The sequence below is a fragment of the Mustelus asterias genome, chromosome 6, assembly GCF_964213995.1.
Source record: "Mustelus asterias chromosome 6, sMusAst1.hap1.1, whole genome shotgun sequence".
In the NCBI taxonomy this organism is placed as follows: Eukaryota; Metazoa; Chordata; class Chondrichthyes; order Carcharhiniformes; family Triakidae; genus Mustelus; species Mustelus asterias.
The window spans coordinates 41111275-41123597 of record NC_135806.1 but is presented as its reverse complement, the minus strand read 5'-3'; the positions used below and the strand labels follow the sequence as shown (position 1 = coordinate 41123597).

The window sequence follows — 12323 nt, the reverse complement described above, 5'->3', positions numbered from 1 at the left end:
GCGATCAGATTGAAGGAATTCGGTCGAACTGCCCAGGAGCCAAGAATTCATAAATCACATTAAAACCAACATAGCACACTTAGAGCCAAACACCAGCTACTTTCAGATTTATCCAACATCCAGTTTGAGATAAACAAGCTGGAGTGTGCTGAAAAACTTCTGATGAATTTGTGACTTCCTCCCATATTCTTTTGCATTTGATCTTGTCACATCCAAGCACTTGTGTGCAAAAGAAACGACTCCTTGCACTGAGCTGCACAAACGAGTCTATAAATTGTGAACCATTACAGTTCATACCGGCAGTCTTTAATCCCTAAATAGATGGAGCACCCGGGCAGTCACTGGGTCCATGCACAAGCAGATCCCTTCTCCGCCTTCCCTCGGGATGTCCCTCCATTAGTGTTAACACGAGTCAGTCCAGTGCCCTGAACTGGGGGCCAGGCTGAGCTGTGAATTTCCACACCAAGCCCGTTCTCTCCTGTTCAAAACATGCTGCATGTTCGTTTCGAATCCCCAAAGCAGTAAAACGGTGATTTACAACACCCCGCAAAAAACAATTTAAAATGCAATTAAAATTCAATTAAAATGCAATTAAAATGCAATTTAAATTCGAGTTCACCGCTGAATTTCTAAACAACCCAAACTGCAATCGATTGAAAAATATCAGTGAGTTGACAAGAAACAAAACACCTCGATGGAGAAAACTTTAAAAGATCGTATTTCAAAACGAGTTGAGCTTTTATATTTATTTAAAAGTTTTGCACTGGGAGAAGTAAACATACCTCCAGGGAAGGAGTCTGAGACTAATCCGGTGTAACTCTCCTTACCTTCTCGCTCTCGGGGCTCACGCAGTCTGCTGGGTCCAGCTCAAAGTTACAGCCGCTCAGAGTTCACCGCACTCACTACACTCACTCACACACAGGCAGAGGATTCCTGTACCTCTCGGCACTGCTGCTGGTTAAAGACCAAAAGTACAGCTCTGCACTTTTTATAATCTGAAGATTGGGGAGTGTCACCTGGTGCCGGGGCACATGACAGTAAAATGGGAGAGAGAGACAGAGAGATAGTGGGAGGTCCTTGGCAGTTCCCCAACACGCATGGGTTGCACATGCAAATACCACTCGGCCAGGTAGGGCACTGGTCCAAATTTGCGGATTATACACAAGGAGCAAGTGAGTCATCTCTTGTATACCCAAGATTTTGCAACTTTTAAATCCGGAAAATAAAACCATTTTCACCCCCTTCAGATTTCAAACAACCCATTTACCCAAATTAGAATGATTTCTGGGGGCTCCAGCAATGCCATTGTAAAACTTGTAAATATAGGGTCCAGGCAGCAACTATCGGCATCCCACTTATCTATTCCATCTCAGGTATAGATCCCGTCCCTACAAGCACGCTACACAAAAATGTTGCGGGTCGGGGGTTTGGGTGGGGGTGGGGGTGGGGGGTGAGAGCAGAAAAACAGAGAGAGAGAGTGAGCAGAGGAGGGGAGAGATACACACCGGAGGACAGGCTGAACAGAGAAATAGCCATATAGAAAAAAAAAGCACAAAAATTGGGCTGGGGGGACTGGTGTGTTCATATCTGGAACATTACATTGAAGGCTAGCTTATTCCTGTAAACAGCTCGGAAGGCGCACCCCCCACCCCCGCGAACAAAATGGTAACAGAGAAAGCTTTGGGAACATTAATTCTGGTACCTTTGGCAGTTAAAAAAGACCCGAAGAATCTGCTGGAATGGCTGTGCAATGACCTGCAACAGCTGTTACACATTCACTACTCCAGAAAAATCTTATACAATTATTTACCCTCAAGTGCTGTGGCTTTTCACTTCATACCTTAGCACTGCCGGAATTTGCTCTGCAGCCAGGTCCTAACACCTCAAGTCTGATGTCCTTGGGTCATCAGCCAGAAGTTTAAACAAGAAATGATTTGATTTGTCACATGTATTAGCATACAGTGAAAAGTATTGTTTCTTGCACGCTGTACAGACAAAGCATATCATTCATAGAGAAGGAAAGGAATGTGTTACAGTCATTGCTAGGGTGTAGAGAAAGATCAACTTAATACGAGGTAGGTCCATTCAGAAGTCTGATGGCAGCAGGGAAGAAGCTATTCTCGAGTCGGTCGGTACGTGACCTCAGACTTTTGTATCTTTTTCCCAACAGAAGAAGTTGGCCACACAGTCATGGGTGTGCATAAAGAGTATAGTAGGGACTGAGGACACAGCCTTATGGGGAACGGGTTGAGGATCATTGAGGATGATCCTGGAGGTGGTGTTGTTGCCTATTCTTACTGACTGCGGTCTGTGGGCTAGGAAGTCTAAGATCCAGTCACAGAGCGAGGAGCCAAGGCCCAGGCCACAGAATTTGGAGATGAGTTTCATAGGAATAATGATGTCAAAAGCTGAGCTATAGTCAATAAATAGGAGTCTGACAGTGAACAAACTGTTCTGAATTAATAGCTTTTCCCTTTGCAATTTCAGCAAGTGGTATGGTTCAAATTTCTATATAAACCAATAGACAAATATAGCATTTATTTTTTTCTCTACTACATTTGAAGTGAAATACACATTTTTAATTGTATATTATATAACTTACTGTTTAATACACGCAGTCATATAAAGCAGGAGGATTAATGAAGGCAATTGATTAACAAAAAAGGAAAGGTTAGGAGTTTTTTTTAAAAAGGAAAAACAACATGCTACAATGATCTGGAATGCACTGCTCAAAAAGATGGTGCAATCAGTTTCAGTAGTAACTTTTAATAAGGAATTGGATATCTAGTTGAAACAAGAAAATCTGGAGAGCTGTGAGGTTAGACCAGGGGAAGTAGGGATAATTAGAAAGCTCTTTCAAAGAACAGGTACCAGCACAATTGGCTGAGTGACTGACCGCATCTTAGAACATTTATGATCCCCTACAAGAGGACAGGAGGAAAATAAACTTCAAACATTCCCCATAGTACAGGAGTCCATTCAGCCCGTGGAATCTACACCAACTCTAGAGTATCCACCACCACCCTCCCTCACCTAAACGTTTACCGAGGCTAATCCACGTAACCTAGACATCATGGGACACTAACAGGCAATTTAGCATGGCCAATCCACCTAATCTGCAGCTCCATCTCCTGTCAGGTGGTTGGAGAAGATTTTGTGGCACTATTCAAAGAGAGCTCGGGAGTTCTGTCTGCTGACCTGACCAAAACCATGTTTTCTGGTCATTTTGCTCAATACACAACCTACACATAGAATCAGGATCCCTACAGTGCAGAAAGAGGCCCTTTGGACCATCAAGCCTGTACTGACAATAATCCCAGCCAGGCCCTATCCCTGTAACCCCACATATTTATCCTGCTAATTTCCGAGACACCAAGGGGTAATTTACCATGGCCAAACCACCTAACCCGGAGATCTTTGGATCGTGGGAGGAAACCGGAGCACCCGGGGAGAATGTGCAAACTCCACACAGAGTTACCCAAGGCTGGAATTGAACCCAGGCTCCTGGTGCTGAGAAGCACCAGTGCTAACCACTGTGCCATCCCTTTAGACATCTCTCAGATGGATGCAAAAGATCCCATAGTATTATTGCAAGTCCATGGGGCGGCACGGTGGCCCAGTGGTTAGCACTGCTACCTCATAGCACCAAGGACCTGGGTTCAATTCCAACCTTGGGTGACTGTTTGGAGTTTGCACGTTCTCCGTGTCTGCATGGGTTTCCTCCAGGTGCTTCCGGTTTCAGGTGTGCAGGTTACGTGGATTGGCCATCCTTGGTGTCCCAAAATTTATAGGTTAGGGAGGTTAGAAGGGAAAATATATCCGGGGTTACAGAATAGGGCCTGAGTGGGTTGCTCTGTCGAAGAGTCAGTTCAGACTTGATGGGCTGAATGGCCTCCTTCTGGACTGTAGGGATTCTACGGGAAGGTGTATCGGAAGTAAAGGTTAGCATGAATCAAATGGTAAAACAGGCTCCTGGTACAAAATGGCCTACCCCTCTCCTATTTTATTTGTCTGAGTTAGAAGATTGCAGCCTGACTTACATTGTTAGAGTTGCTATCTTTTCGGATGAAATTTAATTTTCATCCCTTTGTCCATTCAGAATGGGTTAAAAAAATCCCAGGGTAACCACCAGCAAGTAGGGAGTTTCTCCATTATCTTCGGGAACATTCCTCCTTCAAAATCAGCTAGATTGGGAATTTCTCTCATTGCTGTTTGTGAACCTTTGCTACATCCCCCATGCACTTCAAAAGAATTCTATAGCCAATAAAGTACTTACAAATGAAAGGTGTAATATAAATTCTAAGAAATAGGAATGGAGGGAGAAAGAGTTTTTACTTATTAATTGTCATTCCTAAAAGTCTCAGGCAGAATTACTCCAAAGTGAAACACCAGTGTTTATTCATCAAGACTAAATTAATTTTTTTAAAAAGCAGAGCATGAACCTGTAGCTTAAAAAATTAAAAGCTAAGAGTAAACCACATAACATCAAGCATCCCAAAAAGTAATCCTGCGAACCAGTTTGCTGACTGAAATCTACTCCATGCTTACAAAGGGGCAGTGGCAAGAGGTTTTCTGGGACAGGTCAAGTGGTGTGTGCTGCATGTTAAAATACTCCTTCGTGCAGTTCATGCATTTCATAATTTATAGAATCATAGAAACCCTACAGCACAGAGGTCATTCGGCCCATCGAGTCTGCACCGACCACAATCCCACCCAGGCCCTACCCCCATATCCCTACATATTTACCCACTAACCCCTCTAACCTACACATCTCAGGACACTAAGGGGCAATTTTAGCATGGCCAATCAACCTAGCCCGCACATCTTTGGTGTGGAATAAATTGATATACTTTTACCATTCTATTGGTAATGAGCTCTGTCTACCTCCCATGGGTCCTAATACAGATAGCCATTGGGGTAAATGCTAGGAATCTGGTGGAGGACCTGGGTACAGTTCAGAAGAATTGCAATGATCTCACACGTTACACTTAGTAATGCATCTTGAATGTCAATTCCTACCTGCCACGCCACCAACCTCATACTGCTGTGATTTATATAAATGATCTGGAAGAAGGTGTAACTGGGGTGATCAGTAAGTTTGCGGACGACACAAAATTGGCAGGACTTGCAGATAGTGAGGAGCATTGTCAGAAGCTACAGAAGGATATAGATAGGCTGGAAATTTGGGCAAAGAAATGGCAGATGGAGTTCAATCCTGATAAATGCGAAGTGATGCATTTTGGTAGAAATAATGTAGGGAGGAGCTATACGATAAATGGCAGAACCGTAAAGGGTGTAAATACGCAGAGGGACCTGGGTGTGCAAGTCCACAGATCCTTGAAAGTGACGTCACAGGTGGAGAAGGTGGTGAAGAAGGCATATGGCATGCTTGCCTTTATAGGACGAGGCATAGAGTATAAAAGTTGGGGTCTGATGTTGCAGATGTATAGAACGTTGGTTCGGCCGCATCTGGAATACTGCGCCCAGTTCTGGTCGCCACACTACCAGAAGGACGTGGAGGCTTTGGAGAGAGTACAGAGGAGGTTTACCAGGAGGTTACCTGGTATGGAGGGGCTTAGTTATGAGGAGAGATTGGGTAAACTGGGGTTGTTCTCCCTGGAAAGACGGAGGATGAGGGGAGACTTAATAGAGGTGTATAAAATTATGGAAGGCATAGATAGGGTGAACGGTGGGAAGCTTTTCCCCAGGTCGGTGGTGACGTTCACGAGGGGTCATAGGTTCAAGGTGAAGGGGGCGGGGGGGGGGTGGGGGAGGTGTAACACAGATATCAGACGGACATATTTTACAGAGGGTGGTGGGGGCCTGGAATGCGCTGCCAGGCAAGGTGGTGGAGGCGGACACACTGGGAACGTTTAAGACTTATCTAGACAGCCATATGAATGGAGTGGGAATGGAGGGATACAAAAGAATGGTCTAGTTTGGACCAGGGAGCGGCGCGGGCTTGGAGGGCCGAAGGGCCTGTTCCTGTTCTTTGTTTATCACTCGCTCTGCAATTTCCAGCAATAAGGGCCAATGATTAACATTCATATGCTCCACCTCACTGGTATTCTTCATTGTGCAAGCCTCACACCCCCATTTCCACAGAATATCAGTTGCCATATCATCCAAACACATTACATCATACTCACTGACACTTCCCTCTCTTTAGTATGCCCAGTGAACAGGAGCAGCAGCAAACCAACCACAGGCAGGCTCTGCTATATGCGCTGACCCCAATGAAGTTGGACAATTGGAACTGATGTCATTGAGGCCACAGCAGCAGAGTCACCGAAACATCCAGGATGATGGGTTCTTGGGTCGATGCATCTTCTTAAACTCACTTCATCCTTCCCTTGCAGTCTGGGTATGACATTGATGCTGCAGATGGTTCACCCATGCATCTCTTGCCTTTTCCCCATTCCCCTTTACTCATCCCAACCCTCCCCTTGTGCATATATGTTTTCAGATACTAAGAACTGCGACCTGACCAGCTAGTGGTGCCAGAGGTTGAAGTCCAAGAGAAGCAGGTCTCAGAACAGTAGTCATTTGCAGCCACCTGCTCACACTAGCATTGCACACACCTTAGAGACAGGATCTACGATGACGAGTTACTGGCACAATTAGGCTGCTGTCAAATATTGTGTCTGTGCCAACTCACTAGGGGACTCAGATGAAGGGTCCAGTAAGGCAGCATACAGGAAAACGCTAGATGACCAGGGAAGATTAGGATGTATTGGTAAGCTTGTCAGAATGCCTTTTGTCACCAACAAGGAACAGAGAGGAGTACAGCTCCAACTTTATACAGGGCTTCACATAAGAGCTTGGAGTCTATCATTTCTAGTGTGGAAGTGGTGGCCAACTGCACAAGGACACTCACGGACCCAAAAGTGACGCAGCGTCTGATTCCTCAGCTTCCAGTGTAGTACAGAGGCCATGGAATGTCCAAATGTTACAATCTAAGCTCAGACTGAGGTCATAGCTGTTTGGTTATCTGTAAGCTCAGACTGTTGCCATAATAGCTGCAGTTTTACATAGGATAAAACAAACAGGTTATTTGAGCCAACATGTCAGTTTCTGTGCTCCACTCAAGTCTCCTTCCATCATCCAAATCTAATCCCTTCTATCTCATATGCTTGTCTACCCTCTCTAACTACATCTATTCTGATTGCTTCAGCCAGTCCCTAATATGTGCTAGTAAGTTGCACTCTTTGGGTAAAGACGTTTCTTTTGATTTCTGTTGGATTCTTGTTCTTTGACATATACTCAAATCTTTTTTGGACCCATTCATGGCTGATCCCTCAGTCCAGCAATCTGTGTTCCAGCACATTACCAGGATGGCTGGCATTTCCCCAGGGGAGTCCCAGCGACAGTGGCTCATTGAGAGTGGACAGCAGGTTTGTGCACAGATATACAGATGCTGGCATTCTATCACTACTGCTCCTCCAAAGTCCATGCTGTTATCCATCAGCCAGTCCAGACTGCTGCCATCGTTGCAGTCTCATGATGGGTCTTCAAGGCCAGAGCTATTCAAGGGTATGCTGCAAGTCCATCTGCAGTCTCAGACTGAAACTCAGCAATCTTTCACCAACCCTTCTGCAGCCACTCTAAGCAACATCAGCCTGGCAAAGGCATCCACAAGCCAAACACTAAAAGGGACTGCACAAGTCTACTTGCAGGAATCATGGATGGGATATTAGATAAAGTTGGCACAGAATGATTGTTATATAATGCTTTTTTTAAAATTTCAGGGCTGATAAAAGGCTGCAGTGATGGGCCTGTAACATGGAGATGGGAAACCTGGAACAGACGCAGAATAAAAACATTGCAATTGTTGCCAGGATAGCGAACATTCACCAACATGTTCTGGGTGCACAAACACACGAATTGCATGAGGAGTGGTACCCATTGTGGTTTTTGCCCTGCACCAAGGAAAGTCAATTCCTGCTTAGGGAAGTGATCAGAAACAGGATATCAACTTTTCCTTCCTCAACTGGCTCCCATAGCACTGGTTGTTCTGCTGTTATGGAGCAAAGCTTCCCAGATCTCTCAACTTTGCTGCCTTGCAGTACAATCTCACATACTTGCTATTGCAAATATTCTTTTGTTCTTGGCCACAGACATCAGTAGCAAGGACAAGCCCAATCACTTGTTGTTCAGGAATGGTCCCACCTCCTTTTCCTGGTATAGCCCTCATGATGAAGATGCTGCCAAACAGGCACTGGACATTTAAGTCCAGGATATCGATCCAGCAAATATAAAAGGAATAATGCTTTAATGCCCAATTCAGAATGGTGCAAGGCTTATAGGGAAATCTGGAGCTGATGGAAACACCATGCCTATTCTGTTTGGTGGGAGACGTCACTGGGGATTGAGGTATTATTTGAGTAAGCTTGATCATTTGCTCCAGTAAATCTAGCAGCTAGTGTGTCAATGGTGGATTTGAATATGCTGACAGGAATGCCAGTCAAGAGAACAATATAGCTCTGGATGGTGTCAAGCTGAGTGTTGTTGCAGTTAGACCACCAGGAGCATGGCGAATGTCATATTTGAGACTTGGAACTTGTGAATGTCCTTTATGAGGAATCAGGAGATGAGCCACTTGTCAGAGTATTCAGTCATTTCTCTGCTCTCGTAGTCACTATCAATATGATTGATCCGAATTAAAGTTCAATGAAGTTACTGCTGCCCTCAATCTCATTTTGAGAGGATTGACGGGCACAGGCCAAGCCAATGACTGGGACTGGAAAATCTGCACTTGGTGGCATGAATGTTAGCTGCCAGCACAAACAGTAGTTATCCAGGCTTACTATAGACTCCCATGGGTTGCTTCATTATCATGGAGCTGACACTGAAATCAGCAGCAAAACAGTTCCATTCAATCTCCAGATGGTACGAAGGTCACTGACAAAGCAGCTGAAAATGGTCGGTCAAGGATGCTTCTTAGGGGAGCTTCTCTGAGTGACGTCCCGTGACTGTGACAACTACCTTCCCTTGCACTAAATATGGAGAGGAGTGTTCCCTTTTGACCAGTTGAGGTATTTGGTTGAATGCTGCCTTGATGGGGAGGGCAGTTACTAATCCCCAATGCTCTTTATCCATCAAGGTGATGATGAGATTTAGAGCCAAATAATGATAGCAGATCCAAAGTTGAACAGAGGGCAGATTATAGGGGAATAGGTATTTGATTCCTACATAACTCCTTTCATCACTTCACTGATTATTGGGTGTAGGCTGAAAATGGCAGTAACTGGCTTACTAATTTAATTCTATTTCTTTAAATGGATAGCACACCTGGACAATTTGCTATGTTGATGGCCAAAGCTCTTTAGTACTACAGTCATCATGAAATGAAGTTTTTGGTTGTATCAAGGGTATTGTGTAAATCTTTTAATATCACAGACTTAAAACATATTGGCAGGGCATTGGGGATCTTAGAAGGTGGCAAGAGTAGCATCATCCATTCCACATTTATAGCTAACAGCACTTAGCAATACTCAACCACAGAGGAATCCAGCACTTAAATACAAGAGTTGAGAGTCATCATTGCCTGGTTAGTCATCACAATTCTTGACTGCGATACAAGGAATTTGTACTGGCCACCTCTACTTATGCCATGATAACTAATTTGCAATAGGTAGATCGAGGACAAGATCAATTAGTTACTTCGAGGTTCAATCAATAGCTATATTCTTCAGGCCTGCCAGCTTAGAGCTAGTGCCCAAGAGCCACTCTATACCTCATGACACCTCACCCATCCTGTGCCGAGTACATTGTGTCCCTGCTTCTCTCATAACTTCCAAGAGATGTTCAACATAGAAGGGTAGATTCATCAGCTTGGGTAACAGCAGATGGTGATCAGAAAATTTGATCCAAAACCACAAGACTATGTCTAGAATGAATGTTGAGAATTCCCAAGAACACTCCCAACTATTCTGGTTTCCATGGGCTGATTCACCACACCACAGGTAGATGAATGTCTTACATTGGTTGGTTCATAGATGAAAAGGTTGCTAGACGATTAGTATCACAGCTGCATTGTTATTGACTGCTGTTTTTGGAGGAATCCGTGACCTTTGTCTAAATTTTAAAGGGAGAAAAACTGTCATAGCCTGGGAAGGGTCAGAGACAAAAGGACGCAAGAATGTGTTCCGCAAATTTTTATATTTGTAAATGAGATAATTTGACTGTCCAGCCCAGCACAGCAAAGTATTATATCTTTCTCTACCGTGGGGTTAATCTTGTTTGGCATGCTACCATCCTGGTAGTCTAATGACACAAGATATTGAGAGTGGTTGACTAATCACAAGAAAAAAAACGGAGCAAAAGTAGAACATGCAGAAGCCACATGCCCCCTCAAGCCTGCTCCACTACTTAACTAGATCATGACAGATTTGTAAAACTACACTTTAGTTTACAGCCATATCTTTTAACCCAATTTATCTTGATCATGTCCATTTAATTGGCTTTAACTTCAAGACTCTAGGTTCAGACATCTATCACAATGATCACTCTTTCCCCAACGGATGCCTTACAAGAAATCCATGCAGACACGGGGAGCCGTGCAGACTCCACACAGACAGGACCCAAGGCCAGAACTAAACTTGGGTCCTTGGCGGTGTTAGCACTGCTACCTCACTGTGCCAGGGACCCGGTTTCAATCCTGGCCTTGGGTGACTGTGTGGAGTCTGCAAATTCTCCCAGTGCCTGCGTGGGTTTCCTCTGGGCGCTCCGGTTTCCTCCTACAGTCCAAAGAAGTGCGTGTTAGCTTGATTGGCCATGCTTAATTGCCCCTTAGTGTCAGAGGGAACTAGAAGGGTAAATTCATGGGGTTAGGTGTTAGGACCTGGGTGGGATTGTGGTCGGTACAAGCTTTATGGGCTGAACCGTAGGGATTCTATTACTAATTAATCCTGCTTTAATTACAATATAGAGAAGAGACACGATAAACACCCACCAGCATTTTATGACCCTTGTCATTTCTCACCTTCACCCATACTGATTCAACTATTTGCTATTTCCTCACCACCGTTCTAATGCCATCCGTTATTATATGGGCTACCCACTCCAATCTTTTTCATTTTATTTGCTTTTTCAAAACAGGTACCTTGGAATATTTAGTTCCCAATCTTGACAGCCATTCAACCATATCTCTAATTACCATTACATCCAATCCATTTCCCTGTTTGCACCAGTAATTCATCTATCTCAAGAGCGAGTCAGCCATTCAGTCATAATATTTTACAACTGCCCTGATTTGATCTTATTCAATGACACACTACTAAACTTTGTCCCTTCTAGTCCCACGTCTTTTCTCAAATCACTGCACTACTGTGGGGTTGGCAAAATGAAATGGTTGCATCCGATACCTACAGCTGCTGAGGGACACGAGTTTCCTAGCTATTCCGTTGGTGCATTGAAACAACTTATTTTGGAACAGTCCTTTACATGTGTTCCTACTTCTATCCCAACCATTGTTATCAGAATTTAAAATAACTATCTATAAAAAGGAGTGAACTTTTAGCTCAGCGGCACACCCTATGAGACAGAGGTGAGGATTCCAAGTCCCTCTCCAGAGGATCCTGATGATTAAAATATAGAGTGCTGGCACTGAATGCTGCATGATGCCCAGTGGAAGTAAATATGCCTGATGAATGCATGTCGATTCCAGTCTTGGGTCACTGTCTGTGTGGAGTTTGCACGTTCTCCCCGTGTCTGCGTGGGTTTCCTCCCGGTGTTCGGGTTTCCTCCCACAATCTGAAAAACAAGCTGGTTAGGTGCATTGGCCTGAACAGGTGCCAGACTGTGGCGGCCAAGAGAATTTCACAGTACCTTCATCGCAGCGTTAATGTAAGCCTTACTTGTGACTAATAAATAAACTTTTAAATATGTGGATAAGGAAAGAGCAGACTTTACATCTTTGGTTGTTGTATCCTACCTTGGCGAAGGTACTTCAAAAGGTGAAATCCACTGTACTCTAGCTCAAAAGTTAATCCCACAGCGGGTTCAAAAAGTAACTCGCAGTCATGGCCCAAATAAAAAGGTTAAAATAATCCCATCTGTCTGAAAATCCTGGAATTCCTGAGGGTTCAGAGTTCCTATTCCCATCTTTTCCCGAATGTCTGATAAGGGACCAGACTCAAAAAAAAGCAGGATTGGGTATCAAATATTCTTGGACATAAAAAAGTGTTAACACCCTAATTATCTGATTGTGCACCGGGACAGTATTAGCATAAAAGAACAGTGAGGGAAGAATTTCTGAATGGACTCCAAACTTTCTTGATCAGTATGTTTCCAGCCCAATGCAGAAGGAGGCATTGCTGGAT

At 44.2% G+C, this 12323-nt stretch overlaps 1 protein-coding gene across 5 annotated transcripts in view; it reads right to left on the bottom strand.

The window, feature by feature from the left end:
• The window catches only part of LOC144494823 (sodium-dependent phosphate transporter 2-like), a 77014-nt gene that overhangs the window by 39285 nt on the left and 25406 nt on the right, over nt 1-12323 (bottom strand). Inside the window, exon 1 of one of the 5 annotated variants that reach the window (XM_078214213.1) lies at nt 828-986. The exons of 3 other annotated variants lie outside the window; for them this stretch is intronic. The gene's annotated coding sequence lies outside the window, so the exon portion shown is untranslated. Of the gene's footprint in view, nt 1-782; nt 987-12323 lie in introns of those variants that run through there. One more of the 5 variants, XM_078214214.1, reaches the window with a different exon arrangement.